General features: G+C 52.0%; 1 protein-coding gene across 1 annotated transcript in view; it reads left to right on the forward strand.

The window, feature by feature from the left end:
- The window catches only part of CTXN1 (cortexin 1), a 44,181-nt gene that overhangs the window by 19,833 nt on the left and 6,357 nt on the right, over positions 1 to 17,991 (forward strand). The window lies entirely within an intron of this gene.

A 17,991-nucleotide genomic window follows, 5' to 3' on the forward strand; every position in this document is an offset into this window, starting at 1 on the left:
GGCCTGGAAAGGGGCTCTGAACTGGCCAGGGCTCCAGTTTACTGAAGGAATCAAATAATCGCTAATAAGTCTGCCAGTTTCTCTTAGACTGGGTCATTTCCTTCTATTAAGTGATAATCAGAAATTTGAGATGATGCCTGTCTTCTAACTGCTGTGTGCAAGCAACTTTTGCGGAAGACAGTTTGCTTTCCACCCTCTTGGGCTCTGACCAGCAAAGAAGTGACTGGGACTTCTGGAAGGGGCAGGAGAATTGGTCCTGACCACAGCGAGGTGTGCTGCTGTGTGTTGTCCCAGGGCAGCGGCATTTCTGGAGGCTTTAACTGGTAGTCTGAGTTCTTGGAAATTAGTCCTTTAGGTCTGGCACCCTCTGCCCTTTCTACTGCTCCCTCATTTCACTTGCCAGTGGAGCTCTTCTCCTCACCTATGTTTTGGTTGATGGGTTCAACTGACGCCTCCCCTACATCATACAGCAGTTGGCCTTCATCTCCTCAAGGGCATACAGCTGACTCCTGGCCAACATGTCCATCAGGACCTCCATGTCCTCTGCTGCAGATCTGCGTTCCAGCCGTTCGGTCCCGGTGTACAGCATTATCCTGGCTTGGTGGCAGGACTTTGTATTCTGCTGAGGTTTCTGGTAGTTCTTTCCTCCAGCTTTCTGAGGTTTTGAGATTACATCCGCACCAGTATTGCCCTGTGCAAAACATCACTTGTAATCAACTGCCTGTTCCACTTAAACAATTGACCTTTGAGTCCAACAGTCCGTGTGATTTTTCACCCACCCCGCTGTCCACTATTCAGCCCACATCTCCTCAGTTTGTTTTCCAGAACACAACAGGAGACCACCAAAGATGAACCCTTCCTGTCTGCATGTTAGCTAACTGTGAGATTTCGCCCAGTCGGTGATGGTATCACAGCACAGGTATCCCATGTGGTATTGCCTGGCTGCCATAAGAACCTGTGTTGGATGCAGTGGGGGTTAGGCTTTTTCACAGCTGGATCAGCTGGAGGACTTCAGAGACACCCCTGAACATGAGCTAACTGAGAAGAGAACTGATGGACTTCAGGGGGCTGGGCTGATGCTCTTCTGGATGGACACCAAAAGCAGAGGATGAGTGGTTACTCTAGGCTGGACACTCGTGCAATGTATTGATACAGGCTGAGAAATAGGTCTGAGAGGTAACGACCACGGGTGGACCAGCACCGAAGACTCAGCTGGGTTCTGCAGAGCTGCTTCTCCTCGGTGATCAATGGCCTGGAAGAAAACCAAAATGTGATCTCTGAAAAAATATCTGGTGGATATAAAGACTGGGGGAGCTGTATATATGTAATTAAGATGGCAGTTCAGTGATATAGAGAGTTGGATCGCTCGTTCAGCAGTGCACCCAGCCAACGGTGTGTGTTTTGTTAAAAGAGGTTTGGGGAAGCAGGGTGAATACCAAATGGGATCCGGACTTCCAGCGTGTGGCCGTGACTGACGCTCAAATGAGATCCTTGGCTGGAGAATTGCAGTCTTGAGCAATACTAGGGCTATGACTTTACTGCCATTAGTCACCGGGGCTGATCAGAAGGACGTCAATAAATTGGAGAAAAGTCAGTGAAGAAACTGACTGATGAGTGAAGATGGGAAACAGAGGCTTTACAGTGAAAGCTTGGGTTATCAGAGGTGTCCTAGTCACAGGGTACTAAAGCCTGGCTGGAGAACCACCTTGTTCTACCCAGCAAAGCTGTACCTAAGCCCAGTGGCTGAAAGATGAAGCTAAATAAGCTCAGGCTAAGTACAGGTGCAGGTTTTAAGGATATTATTCAGTTACCAACAGCACAGGCACTTTTCAAAGAATAAAGAAATTCTTAAATATCTGCTATGAAGAGGAATTACCTCAGGGCAGGTTAAGCACTTCAGCTTCCTGACATTCACTTGGCAACAAGCATATACGGAAAACAATCTACTGAGTGCTTATTTGTGGTCTGTTTTAGCTTTGTTTCGTATTTCTAGCTGGACTCTGACAGCTGGTGCTGGTTTTAAAAAAACCTACAAACAAAACATCTTCCTGTGACACCAGAGGCCTGGCATGAGACTTCTGGCATCACAAGAGGTACGAGGAAGTGGTGAGAACTGGCAAGTACTTCTCGCCTGAAGGACCTGAAAATTGGGAACCAGCGTGGGTGTGATTCTGGGCTTTCGGGAGAGCTCTGGCTTTGCATGTGCTTCCTCTTTCAGTGGGTTTCCTTTCCCCTTGCCAAGCTCAGCCATGGGCTGAGCAGAAGCTAGTTCTGCTCCTGCCTTTGGAGCTACTCATCCCCTGAACTCTCTGGATCTGATTCCACCTCCCCCTTGTCATCCCCTGCTCAGAGAGGGACACCTGCGGGAACAGTTTTATTGGCGTTGTGGGGGAGCTAATCTCCTCGTACTGCCTTGATCGCGCATCCCTCTTGCTCTTATGTCCAAGGTGCTCCTGTGAGATGGAGCCGTCTCCTCTCCCTCTCCTCCTAAAAGCTGTCACTGCTGTAGGATGCTTGGGGTTGCAGCCTGAAAGACTGATTCCTGCACTGAAAAATCTGTGTTTTGGGGCTGGTGGGGAAGACCTGAGATGGGCATCCCTCTGGAGAGCTCCTGGGAGCTCAGGAAGTGGATTTTGGCTCTCCTTATGCCAAGCCTGAGGAGAGGGCACTGCATCAGTTCCTCACCTGCAGTGTAGTGGCAGAGACCTTCCCTGCCAGCACGCTCATTAGGGTGTTTTAATTATTGAGACACTCATTCTAATTGTGTCCCCTGGTTCCTGTTCTGCTGAGATTACATCTGCTTCTCATTTTCTGCACGCTGGCTCTTCTCCAAGCCACTCCGCTGCGCACATGGAGCGTGCACAGGGGAAACTTGCCCAACAGACCAGGGAGTGGGATGCTCATTGCCCTCCTCCGCCTGCCGATAACCACCCGGGAGGAGAGCTGGAAACAGTAGGGAGGGCCCCAGTACAGCCCTGGTCATGGCTTGGTGACAACTCCTGTGTCCCCATGATGGCCTTGCCGACCGACCCTCTGCTTGTGCGTGCAGCTGTATGGTCCCAGTAGAGATGCAGCCATCCTTGAATGCAACGCTGCTGTGGTACTAGCAGACCCTCAGGAGAGATGCAACTTCTTCTGAAGGACAAGGAGATTTTGCAGGTGCTTTGTATACCCAGCCCTAAGAACAAGACCAGGGTTGTTTCTTTTCCTCTGTGACCATCTACATTTTCAGTTCCACTGCTACAGTATTGTCAGCTAAGTTGTCAGCATCTGTTTTATGCTCCTGAGTGCCTTCGCTTTGCTGACAAGGGTTTGGAGTGCAGACTGCTCTCCGACATTGAAGGTGGATAATGGGGAAACAGCTCAAGGTAGGAACATCCAAACCTGCCGTCTGCTACAGGTGGTTTAGATGGGTCTATTGGGTTCATTCAGGATCTTCTGGGTAGCAGCCATCATCTGCGTCTCTGAGGCATCCGAGGCATTGGGAGGTACCTAGAGAGACCCAGCAGTGTCCAGACACGCAGCTGTGTGTAACCACCACTGCCACACCAGAAAATCTTTTTTGGTGAGCAGATCAGGGTTCCTGTGCCCAGGTCAGGATGTCCTCAGGATGAGGAGGAGTGCTGTCTGATTCCAGCTGAAATATTTCCCTGCTGGCCTAGGACAGTGTGCTTGAGCTACTCTTGGCCGTTACATTTATCAGCACTTCACCCTCTCTGCTCCTTATTCTCTAGTGGGTTTTTTTAGACAGCAGTCATTACCTCTCTGCTGTTTTTTCACTAGGCTGAGCTCTTCTGGTCTCCTATCGTAAAACTTCACATCCCATTGATGACCTGCACAGCTTTTCCTGCATCCAGCCCTGTTTGAGACCATGTTTTGGACCTGCACACACTTTTCCAGATGAGGTCTCATAAAGCCTTACCCTTATTGCTTCTCTCATCTCATTATCCTGGTCCTTCAGACCACCTCTTCTTTATGGCTTAGGCTCCTCGATGACCCTATGATCTTTTCCAGTGATGTCCAAGTCTTCCATGACCTCAGTCATGCCTCTCAAACTGCCATCTTCCATTTTTTTTCAGCACATTTCTTACTTGGTTGTGTCTGGCCAGTAACAGAACCTAAATGCAGTCCGTCTTCAGGAATGGGCTGTGAGGAACTCCATTAGAAACATCCCTGCACACTCCCTTTTCAGCAACCCCTCTCACATCTTCCTCTCTGGCTGACAGCTCATCCTATTTTGTTCACCATCACCCCCAGCCTGACTACGGATTTCTCACTGTACCAAGTGCTTTGCTGAAATCCTGGTAGATGACATTAACTGGAATTTTTTCCTGTAAACAGTGATCTTATTGAAAATAACCGTCAGCTTGCCTGGCATGGGCATGCTCTGTTAGTGCTGCAGCATTTTATCTTATTTCACATATATGTCTTTGTTTTGTTCCCAGCTTACTTTAGAAACCTTGAGTGCTGTTGTAGCTGGACTCTATGGAGTCTGTAGTTGCTTGTGTATCTATTGTTCTTTCTTCAGTCCAGGAACTATATTTGCTGTTCTCCAGAAAGAGAAGGAGAGTAATCAGTAGCCTGTAATCACATATCCTGACTCAACATAGCCATTAGCAATCCCAACTAAAGATTCCTGACTCTAAGCACTAGTTTTCCAAGGGAAACACGGCATGGATTATCTAGTCCTGCTGATTAAAATGTGTTAGATCTCAGACTGATGCTCAGCTTAACCAAGCTGTTCCCCCTGGCCCAATGCCTGTCTCTCTCTCTGAATTGGCATCCTTTTTCTGTCCACCTGGCTGCAGCTCAGGTTCCCAGAGCAGTTAAGGTGAATGCACGAGCCCTTCGCTCTGAAACCCAGCAAAGCCAAGGTATCTGTGCCTGCCGTGACCCAGCTGGTCCACCTGCCAGTGAGATTTGCCTCTCCGGTGATTTCGAGGTAATCTGAAGCAAAATAAGGCACCAGCTTCCCTCCCCTTTGTCGAACAGCTTTTCACTGAAGTCCAAACTCTCTGACTCTTCTCCCATTGGTATTGCTGAGTTTCTGGGAAAAGGAACCATAGCCCATAGCTCTCTGTGGTTTCTGGAGTCCACAGGACATCATAAGCACATGTTGGGTGGATGTGTAGGAACCTGAGTTTTTCCATGGGTGATCCAGAGGAACTGCACAGGAGCAGACCCATCACTGTTGGGAAAACTGGGTAATGCTGGGGAATACTGGGGTTGTTTCTTAGCTCCTTGAGCATGTTGCTCTATAGATCAAGGCCCTTTTGCACGATGAAACTTTGATAGACACATTCTGCTGGCACCAGCCCTCACTGTAACGATGCCTGCACCTCTGGGAGCTGCAGGCAGGTGCAGTCCCTCCAGTATCTTTATATTAGGCACCCTCCTGCTCCTGGAATAGATTCCCAGACAAAACTGGGTTATGATGCAATTAAGACTGAGAATATGAATCAGTGATTTAAGGGGGAAAAAAAAATCTAGTGAGGGAGGTGGCAGTGATCCCACGCCGAGCTCTGCTCACTGTTAAGGCAGAGTAAACTGTATAGAGACAGTGGTTAGATCTGAGCACCTTAACTCTGCCCGGGAGCTGTGCCAGGCTATAGCCAGGCATTGAAGACCACTGGGCTATAGCAGCGAGATTAGAAAAGCCGTGCCGTAACCTTGCGGTTAATGTCGATGCAGTTAAGGTACATTGCGGGTACCATGGCAACCTGCACTGGCCACCGGCTTGCTCTCGGAGTCGGGATGCTGCGGGAGCCGGCAGGCTTAGAGGTAGATGAGCCGGGAGTGCAATTGCACTGGTGAAGCGTCAGCAGGGTGCAAAAGCACCGTGCGTGGGTTGGTCCCCGCCAGAGGTGGGTTTGTCTCCCCACTGATGTGGCTGCACTTCTCATTCAGGCATGGCTGTTAAGTGTTTGAGGATAAATAGTTCAGAGCACTGGACTGGATGAGCCCTAAATTGACAGACAAGATAATGGGAGAGGTGAGGCAGCACGGGCAGGTCAGAGATCAAGAGCGAGTGGCTTGTAGCATTGAGAATGCCCACATGCTCCCCACTGGCAACAGAGCAGCAATTTCCCTCATGACATTAGGAGAGGTCATGAGGTCTTCAGGGTGGTGGAAGTGTCTCTGCTGTGCCTGAAGGAAGATGCTGAGGTCTCCGGTTGTATCGGGATACAGACAGAAGACGACAGAGGAGCAGAACTGCCAAAGCCGAGCAATTAGCATCAAGAGCTTGCAGTGCTCGCACTCTTCCAGATTGCCAGCACAGCCCCGAGGAGCCAGCTTGGCAGTCAGAGTCCCGATCTACAGAAGCAGTGACTGTGCATCTTGGTTTCACCACCGAGTTTAATGAGGCTGAGTGCACCTATCCAGGGCTGGAGCTCCCATTGCCTGGGGCTGGGTGACCCCCTGCTCCCCCTTGGTCCAAGACTTCTTGTTCCCGGTCAGGGCACAGCAAACAAAAGCTTAGCGTCTGCAAAGGTTGCTCCTTCTCCTGGGGAACTTGCTAATGAGATGGTGAAGGGCTGTTGCTTTTCAGAGCAGATGTTCACTGGGAGCTTTTTTCAGCCAAGGAATTGCTGAAGTTGTTTTACACAGCCCTGCTCAGGGACATGGAGGTAAAAGGCAGGAAGGTTCCTGTAAGCAATTTACCCACTGTTCTCAGCCAGCACAGGGTGGAAGTTAGCTGGTTTTGTACCAAAGTGGTGGAAGACCTGTTCCTTGTCATTTATGGGGTGTTTCCATGCTTATTCGTGGGTCCTTACTGGAGATGACACCAGCTCCAACCCTGGGCTGAACAATTCCCCAGGTTCTCATCCCTGCTCCTCTGGGTTCAGCAGAGATGGACGCTGGAGCTGGTGGTTTTGGTGAGATGTTGCCACAGTTTGTGGCACAAAGCCTAGTTAAAAGCATAAGCTTCCTCACTGTGGGCCTCAGAGGTGCCGCTATGAAGGAAAGGTTCATTAAATTGTGCATGGGCTGATCAGGGGTCTGGCAAAAGCTGGCAAACTATCCTGAAGCGTTGGAGACGGCTGTTGTCCAATGTGCCAGCGATTAAGTTCAGAGAGTTGTTGCCCTGGCCTTGGAGCTGGGATTGCAAGTCAGAGAGTTGAGGAGAGTGAAATACATTTATGTAGTCTTGGCTGAAAGTCCCCTGGGGAGCTCTGTAGCTGGGTTATCTTCATGTGGTCAAAGCTATAGGCATGAAGAAGAGCTATAGGCATGAAGTGATGTGCAAGATGCGGATAACATTTGCTTATTCCCAGCTTGAAGTTACACTGAGCTGGTTTTTTGCTGCCTAAGCCCTTCCATCTGCCCTTTCCTCCTTTCATTCCCAAATAACAGACTCTAGAGGCATCTCAGTTCCTTCACGTCAGAGCCAGAATCTGAATTAATAATGTGCTAAGAAAATAAAGATAGTTCAACAGACTTTAAATCAAGGAGAACAGCATGTTAAAGAGTTTGAACAAATCACATTACTTTGTGTGCAGTTTTAAGGCTGGCAGAAATAAATCTCCCAGCAATTTATTGATGGTGACAAATTCTTTCAGAAAGAGCCTGCTCAGGGAATGCTTCTCTTTATCACTAGACTCTCTGTGTGAATTATCTAGGACCAGATTAATGTGTCCCTGTGAAGGTGTCAACACAATTTGTGTCCCGGAGCCTCCACGTCACCTGGGCTGACACATCATTTGAATGTATCTGTTGAAAACCATGTTGCTTTTCGAATGCTTCTCCCTCCGCCGTTGTGTGGGCCTGGGTTTGGCAGAACCATTTCCAGAGCCAGGCAGATGGGTCTCCCCAAGTGGAGGAGGATGGGTCAAGGACACAACCTGTCTTAGCCTGGACAAGAAATCTACTTGTGTAGACCCATGGCAAGAAAAGAACAACCAGAAAGCTGCAGGGTTTATGGCTCGGTTGCTGCCAATGCGTGTCTGACAGAGCCGGTCACCAGGGCTGTCCTCATGTGGCTGGTGGGACCAAGTGCCTGGACCCTGGTTGATGTTGCTGTGCCCATGTCCTCCAGTGCTCTTCGTCCCTCTGCACAGCCAAGACTCAAGGAAGGACTGAGGGGCAGGAGACACCCATGTAATACTTGGGTGTGCCATTGGGAGCGGGGCTGGCTGGGGAGCAGCCTTGCATTCATTCTTTTTCGTTTACCAGCAGGTCTATCAGAAAACCACTCTGACTCAACTAGAAAATGGCTGGTTTTGACTGAAAGCTGTAGGAATTTGTTCTGGAGGTTGATTGTCTGCAGCCGTGGGTGCATTCCCCCTCTGTTGGTCTTGCTTCAGCTCCTAGTTCCCCTGTTAGTGGGCTGTCTGAGGAGACCTCAAGAGTCTTCTCCCTGGGAAGGTCTGGGTTTCTTCCTTATGTTTGTCTGCGTTGCCTGGCCCCTGGAAACTGTTGCTCCAGGACCTCTTTCCCCTTCTCAGCCTCCTCTGGACTCTTTTCAGCTTCTCAGCTTCTAGCCAGTGTTCACATCCCAGCCCAAGACAGACTCCCCAAGCAGGGACCCTTGCCCATCACATGAGGCCACCCCTGCACCTCTGGGAGGAGCGCAGGGAGACATGGGGACAGTTTGGGGCAGCTCTCTGTGCTGCTCTAACTGGTGCTGCACGTTTGATCCGGTGTCTGAGTAGAAATGGGGAGGTAAATCCATCTGCATGAATGAGTTGGGCTGCAAGGCATGAAGATGCTTGAAGATGCTTGTTCAGGGTGATGGTGGAGAGCACGTGTGCATCCGTGGTTGTGACAACGAGGGACAGGGAGACCCCAGAGGTGCCCAGGTTCCTGCACGTCTGGACTGCAGACCTGCAGCATGGCTGGGCAGCGAGCTGAGGGAACCCAGCAGAGACCTCCAGGGAGCAAAATTCAGCCTTCATCTGCTTCAGAGCCTGGCCACGGGGGTCACAGGCTGGGCACTGTGTGCCTGCCCAGAAACCACTATTTGCTCAGCAGCTACACTCCAGCTTAACGGGGAGGAAAGAAGAGAAGTTAATTTATTACTGCAAATGACTTTGAAGTAATTAATTGATCTTGTCAAAGGCAAGGGATAATTCCACGGCTGTATAATCCCAGCAGAAAGATACTTCTTGTCCCCTGACAAGGCAGCTTTGATAGAGCTATTTCACTAACACATGCTGAAGTCAGGAAGGGGACATTTTATTTAATGATTCACACTAATTAGAGTGAAGCAGGCGTGCTCCCTCTCTGCCCCGCAGCACAGCAGTAGCCGGGTGTTTCACATCAGCCCTGTGGTGCCAGCCCCATTCCCCGTCCTGCCTGCGGGCACGCGGCTCGTCTCAGCCTGTGCCACCCAGGAAGGAAAGGTCCCTGGTGACCAGCAGGTCTGGGCGTCTGTGTATGGACCTGCCCGGGACAAAACGGAGCTGGAAATGAGAAGGTTCCTGACCATCCGATGAGGGGAAGGAGGATGAAAGCAACCTCCCATCTCAGGAGGAGCGGAGCTGCTATTTCAAGGACTGTAGCAGATCCATCGTGCAACGTGGCACGTGCAACGGGGCTCCTGCAGCTCTGTCTTCCTCAGCAGTTACGTGCGCTAGATTTGGGGTAAAAAGACCAAGCCTTCCCTCGTTTTCCTGTCTCTTGTATAGCCAGGGTTGCCTAGTGGCTTCTGTTGTAAAATCATATATTGATTGCTTGTCATTGTACCCAGCTCTACCTGTTTACAAGAGCTTGCTGTGGATCTACCGCAGGGTACATTTTTTTTTTGGAAGGAAAATTTCGGCTTAAATGAAATTGGAAGAAACCTGTGTTTCCTTCTTGTTGCAGTTAAAACCTCTGTCTTTTAGAATAGAACCCGAAACAAAACATAGTGATGATTACCTCTTCATTGGCCCACATTTGTCCCATGGGAAGAAAATGTCAGTTCATACATCTGGCGAGATGAGACTGAAACCAGCAACACATTCCTCCAAACCCCCCGTCTGTCCTCACCCTCTGTCCTGGGGGGGTGATTCTTCAGCGCTCCTGGAGCTTGAGTCCACCATAGCAATTGCAAAGGGGTTTCAGAGTCTTGCAGTCCAAACAGGGTTGGATGGAGCATGTAGAACAGCAGGGCCAAACAGTGAAAAAGGAAAATAAGCAGAGCCATTGAACAGCTGCCCAGGCATAGGAAGAAACAGGGAGTGATTTTGTCATTAATTGCTGTATCATAATGCTGTTACAGAAGGGGGCCTAATTAAAGTGGCTGAGACAACCTTCTGTCTGACAAATCCCAGCTTTCAAGTGGCTTGACCTTGCAACATCAATAACATTCCTTCGCTGTGGATTTGGGGACTTAATTCAGCAGCTGCCAATGACCTGGCCAACCCCTCGGCATTGCTGCTTGGTGAGGAGAAGAGAGTCACTTCTCTGGACACCTTTGGGGGTGCAGGAAGGGCTGCTTCGGCTTTGGCTATGCTGAGTCCAAGGGATCTTTTTCCCAAAGGAGGGTCTGCTTCAAAAGACAGCAAACACTTACTTAAAGCCTGCTCTTTGTCTGGTGACAGCTCCAAATTTGCATCCCAGCCTTGAGTCGGCCCCACGAGCCTTTGTGCTCTTTCTCTTGGTGACTGGCAGTGGAGCAGTTTATCTTCAAGAGAATTCTATGGACCAAGCTGGACAAACTTAGATGATCAAGTAGGAGATCTCGATAGTCCATCATCAACAGTCTGCTGACCGATGCCAGCCATCAAAGCCACAGCAACTGGTGACACATCCATCCTGAATTGTCTTAAGACTAACTATGTCTCTTTTAGGCAGAAGTTGTGACAGCAGCAGCCCCTGGGAGCAAAGAGGAATGACCTTTGAGATGCTTCTGTCTTACCCGATGCAAACAGACAGGGAATGTGCGGGCTTGGGGCCCAGGGCAGCCCAGAGGTCTTACCACCTCTGCTTTGCACTGCACTTGCCTGTTCAACCTCCAAGATATGGCCTAGGAACCGTATCCCCGTGCCCTTTCCCTGGCATGACTTGGTCATCCTCAGGGCTGACTGTGACTGTGGCAGTCCCTGGCTGCAGAGGACTCAGAGATGACACTGTCATGAACTCTACAGGTGCTGGAGTATCTGAAGGACCACGGTTCTTCTCCTTTCCTCTCCCTAAGAGTTAAGGGAAGCTCTTGGTAGCTGCTGGGGCCAGGAGGCTGTGCAGGGAGAGGTCACAACACTTGCAGATATCAAAGAACAGGCCAACTATAAAGCATCATTCATGTTATCCCTAATAGCTTTGCAAAGCTGAACTTGGCTCGCAGGAAAGAGTAACGAGGTGCAATTCTCTGCTTGATCAGCTGCCGTTACGGAGGAGTCAGCTGCTCCCGAGTGCTGTGGATGAGCCTGGGAAAGGACACTCTCTTCCCTCATTGTCACCCAAGCATGCTGAGAAATGTGTCCGCAGCCCGCGGAAGGAAGGTTCAGGTCAGCACTCGGTACTTTCCAGGAAAGGGGATGGGAGCGTGCCACCAGCCCTGCCAGCCTCAGAGGATTAAGAAAGGGAGTCGGTGCATCTGACCTGGCTCCGTCCTTACCACCTCGCTCCATGGCAGTCTGCAGCAGCTCAGCACATTGCCTTCAGACCAGGGAGAGGCGAGAAGCCTTCCTGATTGTCCAGCCCTTCTGAAGCAGCAGCAGCAGCAGCAGCAGCAGCACTTGCTGCAATCCAGTCTCACAATAAGTCAGAAGTTAATTTTCATTAGTTGCCATTGGCAGTTAAATTAAAATCTTTAATTGGTGAAACCTGCATGAATAAAGAATGGTTTTCATTGAGCCATGGGCAACTATTTTTGCCTTGAAATGAAGCATCCAAGTGTGCGTTTGTAGTCACTGTCCTCAAAGACAAAAACAGTCATTCCATGCCACAGGGTTTTACCCAGTGCAACCACTGCAGTATTTTACAATATCACTTCATCAGCACTAAAAAAAAGTGCTTAGATCCCTTTTTGAGATTTATTGCATTTCATAGGTGAATAGATTTTTGATTAGAGAAACACTCTGCTTTTTTCTTTCAAAAGTGCTTGGCCGAGTGGTGAGATAATGCAAAGGCTGAACCTCATTTACTTATCAAGTCCTTTAAGTCCAGGCAGAACAATCTCCCTTGCTGTCTCCACAGTGCAATTAGTTTAGCATAACCTACAGCCTGGACCACCCCTCCTGGTGCTTTGCTGGGGCAGTGACTGTGCAGGCTGCGGTGCGGTATTAAATCCGTGCTCTGAAGTGCAGTCAGGATCGCTATTTCTGAATGCCAGAGCCTTCCATGTGCCTCAGGGAACTTGTGTCCCGAGTTTCCCTGAGGCTCATCCAGCTTTTTCTGTTGTAAGAGGCAAAATCTTCAGCAGAAGGATAACCTCCAGCTCTGAAACCCTCCCAAGAAGTGAGGGCAGAATGGGAAGCTCCCCACATAGCGATTCCCCCAGGCATGTACTTTTTAACAGAGACTTAAAGAGAGGGGGAGGAATTTCAAGACAAAAGTATTAGAGCAGCTGGAGTTAAGCTTCCAGCACAGACACGGCTCCTCTTTGTCTGCTCAGGGACGGAGGAAGAGGGTACGGTGCTGGGAAGGGCGAGGATCAGTGCAGGACAGCAAAAAAAACTAGGGGAAAAGAGGACTCCGTGCTCTCCAAGCCTGGGACACGTCCTCGTGTGCGCAGGCTGGCCGGGTGCGTGCGCTCGTGGGCTCAGCCGTGCTGGGGGCTGCGGGAGATGTGCAGATGGCGTGAAGGGATTGCCCAGGGGAGCAGGGGAAGCTCTGCGTCTCTCAAAGCTTGGTGGGCCACGGTCCACATGTGGACTCTGCCTGCTCCAGTGTTGCTCTTCTCTTCGTGGGGCTTTTTCCACCTCCTGTGGCACCAGGCGGAGGAACCCCCAGGCAGCAGCTCCCAGGATGATGTTTGTCTTAGGCTAGGTGTAGACACGGTGGCATTGTCCACTCTTGGTTTCCCAGGCTCTAACGTTTGGTTGCCGCAGTGCAGCCCTTTCTGGTGTGCAGGTGCCAGCACACGCTACGTTGGCTCTCAGCTGCAGTCCACAATGCAGTGTGCCTATCGCACTGGTTCCACATCCTGGTTAAGATGTTTCATTATTTTGTTTCGTTATTTTTTAATGCTAATTGTTGTAAATGTTTCCCACCTGTCTGGAGCATAGGTGGCCAGCTCAAGCAGTGATACAGCTGAAATCTTTACCTCCATGCAATCAGCTTACACCTATACTCATCCAACTGCCTGCAGGTGTCCTGGGAGACATAGGATAGATATTCTGCATATGCTACAGGTCTTGCTCTGTGTTCTGTAGGGCTGCTATCCTGTGTATACTGGACCTGGGATCCTGTGTACACTATGGCTTGACTATAAGGGGATACATGGGGGACTTGCCCAGAATCATTGGTCTTGGGGAATCCGCACTTGTAGTCACTAAAGCCATTTTGTGCTTATCCTGCTGCCAGCTCCTTGAAGGAGAGAGATCTGCTCTCCCCACACAGACCCCAGAGCTGGGGGGTCCCAGCACAAGGGCTGTTGCTGTGGTCAGGAAGCCTTGCTCTGCCGGGCTCTTTGCCTGCAGTGCTGGAAACTTCTGGGCCAGAGGAGACCTGCTTGGTCTCTGCAAGATGCCAACAGTAAAAACTGCTGCCGCTGTTGCAGCAAGGAGTGACCCCCATGCCTGGTGTGGTTTTGTGCTCCTCTGGGAAGACTCCAGAGCAAACCAGGTTGCAATAGCGAGGGTCTTCGCTGCACCCAGGCTCTGCTGCTGCTCGCAGATACTCTGTTATTCCCTGTGCTTTTGGGAAGGTGTGGGCTGGGAGTGCTGCACACCTGCATGCTCAGCACTCTCCCTGCTCCTCCTGGCTCTTCCTCAGCGCGAAGAGACCAGTCGGTGTCACAGATGCAGCCTGCTCTGCTGGAGACAATCCCAGCAAGGGAAATCCTGTCCAACCCATAACATGGCTCGGCTCACGGAGAGCCCTCAGCTGAAGTAATTGTGTTTGCACAAACAACCCTCATCAGTTTAAAGGAGATAAAATCAGCAGGAGCTCATTGAGATGCAGCCACAGTCTCCACCATGGAGCAGAGCTGCTGTCACAGTCTGACACAGGAGCGGCAGGACAGAGGATGCCCTGGGGCACGGGATGGTCCTTTCTGGGCTGCTGGAGGGTGCTGGCGGGAGCCTGGGTCTCCACAGCAGCTCTGTGCATTGCACCCGGCTGGCTTCTGAGAGAGGAGAAAGGCTGGGGGAGGCGTTGAGGACCCCTCTCCACAGATCGGGCTTAGAAACAGTAGCACAGGCTGGAGCAGACCTCTTCACAGAAAGCATGCAAACTGCCAGGGCACCTGGAGAGGGCTTGGTTTGCGCTCCCTTGTCATCACAGCCCAACAGCCTGGGGCAAAGGGTGACCGGGAGAGACACAGTCACCGGGAGAGGGATGGGGCGGTGGGCAAATGAGCCACGGGGAAGCTTGCAGAAATTTGGGTCTGAAAAACAAGCAACAGCTGGAAATGATGCAAACTCGTGCCATCATCTCAGGGACCAGCTGCTGGCACGAGTTTGGGCACTGTGCTGGTGTGCGACCAGCTCAGAGGTCTCATCCCGGCTGGGAGCTGTGATGTTCAGGACGTGGCAAGGTTACTTGGCTAATCGTGGTGCATGAGACACATGAAAATCATGGCTGTGGGGCCAAAGGGAGGGTTAGATGAGGCTTGACTGGGCTGGACTAGACTGCATTGAGCTAGGCTGGGCTGGAATGGACTGGGCTATACTGGGCTGAGGTGGGTTGGGGTGGTCTGCATGGAGGGAGGATGCTCTGCCGGTGGGTACCCATCAGCAGGGGGGCTCCGAGGATCCTCGACACGAGCAGGTCCTGTGGCTTGCCAGGGACACAGCTCCACAAACAGTGCAACCACAGAGCACAAAAGGCTCCCATGACTCTTCCAGGAGGGGATGTGAAGAAGGCCCGTAGGAACTGTTCATTCACACACTCCCAGTCCTGCCAGAGGACAGATGACTAACAAAGCAATATTAATTTTGCAGGGAGGCCACTAATGTGGCCTGTTTCCCCTCTGCCCCAGGCAGTGAGCGTTCCCTGCACTGATTAAGTGTGAGAATGCTCTCTGTAGGCACCTTTCAGAAAAGCCATTTCAATTAGCAGCTAAGATGGATAGCGCAGGAAATTGGGTGGTTATTTCCAGATACTTACAACGAATCCCCTCGTTGTAGGAAGGGGGCATGCTGCCCGGTGCTGAGGGGGCTGGGGATCACAATTATGCTCCTCTGGTACCGTTACACATAGAGGGGTTCGCTTTTATGGTTTGGTGATTAATTTTTGCAGGATGAATTTTTGCACTGGGGAAATCACTGAAATTGTAAAGAGGAAGCAACATGGGGAGGGACTGCATCAGCTCCCAGCAGCTACATGCAACCTTGGCATCTAATCCACATTTCTAGGTGCCTCCAACAGCCAGTTGGAGTCTTTTCTGTCCCCTCCCGAGCACCTGGATGAGGAGGGATGAATCCTTTTTTCCCCAGAGCAGGTAGCAGTGGGTGTTCCCCCTGGTTTCCCTTGCATGTCTCCTCCTCCTCCTGCCTGCCTCTATCCCCTTGGGGTTCCTGTACACCAGGACCTGAGCTCTCTTCTGTTCTCTCTTTCATGGGGATTTGCATGTGCAATGATCTGCTGTTCAGCAGGTGCCATGAGCAGGTCCACACTGTGGACAGACAGAGGTCTTGGATGTCTTGGAGTGATGCAGGCGCGTTGCCCTGGGGATTAGAGGGGCTTTTGGGGGGGAACACAGGGATCCAGGAGCCGTAGCCTGGGGACGGGCAGGCTCAGCCCCCAGCCCTGCGCTCTCCCACGGTCTGACTTTCCCAGGCAGGCAGCTCACGAAACTTCTCTCATCTCCAATTGCTGTGCTCCACCTTTTATTATAATTGATTCTGCATCGCCATAGGAACCCGCTCCAGCGTGAGTGAAGAGCAGCTGCCTTCCCTGTGCGCTCTCCAGGAGAGAGGCGGCTGCTCCTTCCCTCGAGATGGCAAGTGATGGAGCCGGGAGTCCATGCCAGCCAGGTACCGTCCATGCCCCGTGCCCTCTTGAGTGCTCACGCTGTGGGGAGCAGAGACAGGGAGTGCAAGGGGGGGTAGTTCCCTCCGCGCTCGACTGCCAGGGACCCCCCCACCCCTCACGGTGGTGGGCTCAGGAGATGGGGCTGGCTCTGTTTGTCTGGTGCTGGGGTCCAGTATATCTTCTGATGGTGGTTGTCAAGTCTGGATGGAGAGGGCAGGAGGCTGGGCTTTGGGGTGGGACGGGTGGAAGCAACCTTTCCTGGGGGTTTATCTTCTTCCCGGGTGGCTTGGTTTGGCAGTGGTGGGATTTCCATGTGTGCTGGGATGACCGCGGAGAGGAGGCATGTGGAGGGTGTGCTGCAGAGCCCTGCCCTTGGCCGGGCTTCCCGTGCCCCCCCAGGGGGACCAGGGATGACAGAGCCTGGGATTTGGGGGCAAGCATCTCTGCTTAGCTGGGGTGGGCTAAACCTCCTCCTTGGCTGAGGGGCTGCCCCCTTCACTTGCATCAAAGTGGATGGGACGTCCCTCACATTCAGTGTCTCACACTCCTGCCCTGGCCTGATCCGCTCGGTTCTCCTCTCCGTGTCCATGCTCTGCTCATCTTCCCCCAACTGCTGGACACGGCTGCAATCCTACCCGGCAGAGCTGCCTTGCTGGGAGAGCCCCTCCACGGTGGCTGCATGGGTCTGGAGAAGCGGTGGTGGAGAAGGTGGCCTTCCCGTTAGCCATGGGCTGGTTTAGCAGAAGACTGGCCAAGCTCTGACATCAGGGTTTGGGGTACAGACGTGCTGGGCTGGGCTGGAGTCCCAGCCTGTCCTGCCATTCCTTGTGGTGGAAGGTGCTTGAAGAGAGATGTTGCGAGCAGGCTTTAGAGCATGAGGGGACGTCTGTCTACATCAGACCAACTGGGGAATCCTGCTGAGACTTGGGATCTTCCTTGGGCATGGGTCCTGGCAGTGGGTCCAGACCCATGGCAGGATGTCTCCCGGGCCCCGTGTGTCTTGTCCATCCACACGCTGAGCCCTGACAGGGCCAGATGATGGAGAGGGGCTGAGAAGGTTTATGAAGGAGCCCCCAGGATCCTGCTGTAGGTAACAAGGATTAACAGACAGGGAGCCCAGCCTGTGGTACCTCGGCAGAGACCGGCACTGCCTGTCCCTGGGCAGCTGCCTGGTGCTTGCCTGTACAGCCAGGGTGAGATGCACTCCACACGTGGTTCAGACACAGCTAGGCTGAAGGCGGGGGGGGGTCTCAGCATCCCCCCTGGGGCACAGCATTGGCTCTACAACATATGTACCCACCTCGGCCAGGGCAGGAGGGGCTCTCCCTGCCAGGGACGTTCAGCGGAGGGTGCTGGGGTTAAGGCTCGGGTGCCTCCCTGGCAGCAATAAGAGGGAAGCTGGGAAGGCGAGGTTGCACACGCTGCTCTCCCGGCAGACTGGATTCCTGAAATGAGAGACAACTTTTTTCCTGCTGGGCCTGGCTGTCTGCTGAGGAAAGACAGAGGAGACGGCCCCTGCGTGAGCCCTGCACCAGCAGTTGGTGGCAGAGACAGGAGCAGATTTCCAGGGACAACGCAGCAATTTGGCTTTGGGATGCATAGGAAGGGAAGACAGAAATATATCTGGATAGTCCCAGCCCTGTTTGCTCACAGGTCCAGGGTGCATCCCATAAAGCGGCTGGAGAACACAGCCCCGTGTTCTCAGCGTCTGCCAGCCAGGAGGTTCACAACGTGCTTTAATATGGGGCAGAAATACCCCTGAGGACGCAGTGCAGCTCTTCGCTCCAGGGGCCTGCGTCCCGTTGGCAGTTCAGCTTCCCCTGGCAGAGCCTCTGGTTGTGCTTACGCTGGCAGCCGTGCAGTAAGTGACCCAGTGAGATTTGTTCGTTTGACCCAGCAGCAATGCTTACTGAAAAAGGCAATGTA

Source organism: Gymnogyps californianus, chromosome 24, assembly GCF_018139145.2.
Source record: "Gymnogyps californianus isolate 813 chromosome 24, ASM1813914v2, whole genome shotgun sequence".
Lineage (NCBI taxonomy): Eukaryota > Metazoa > Chordata > Aves > Accipitriformes > Cathartidae > Gymnogyps > Gymnogyps californianus.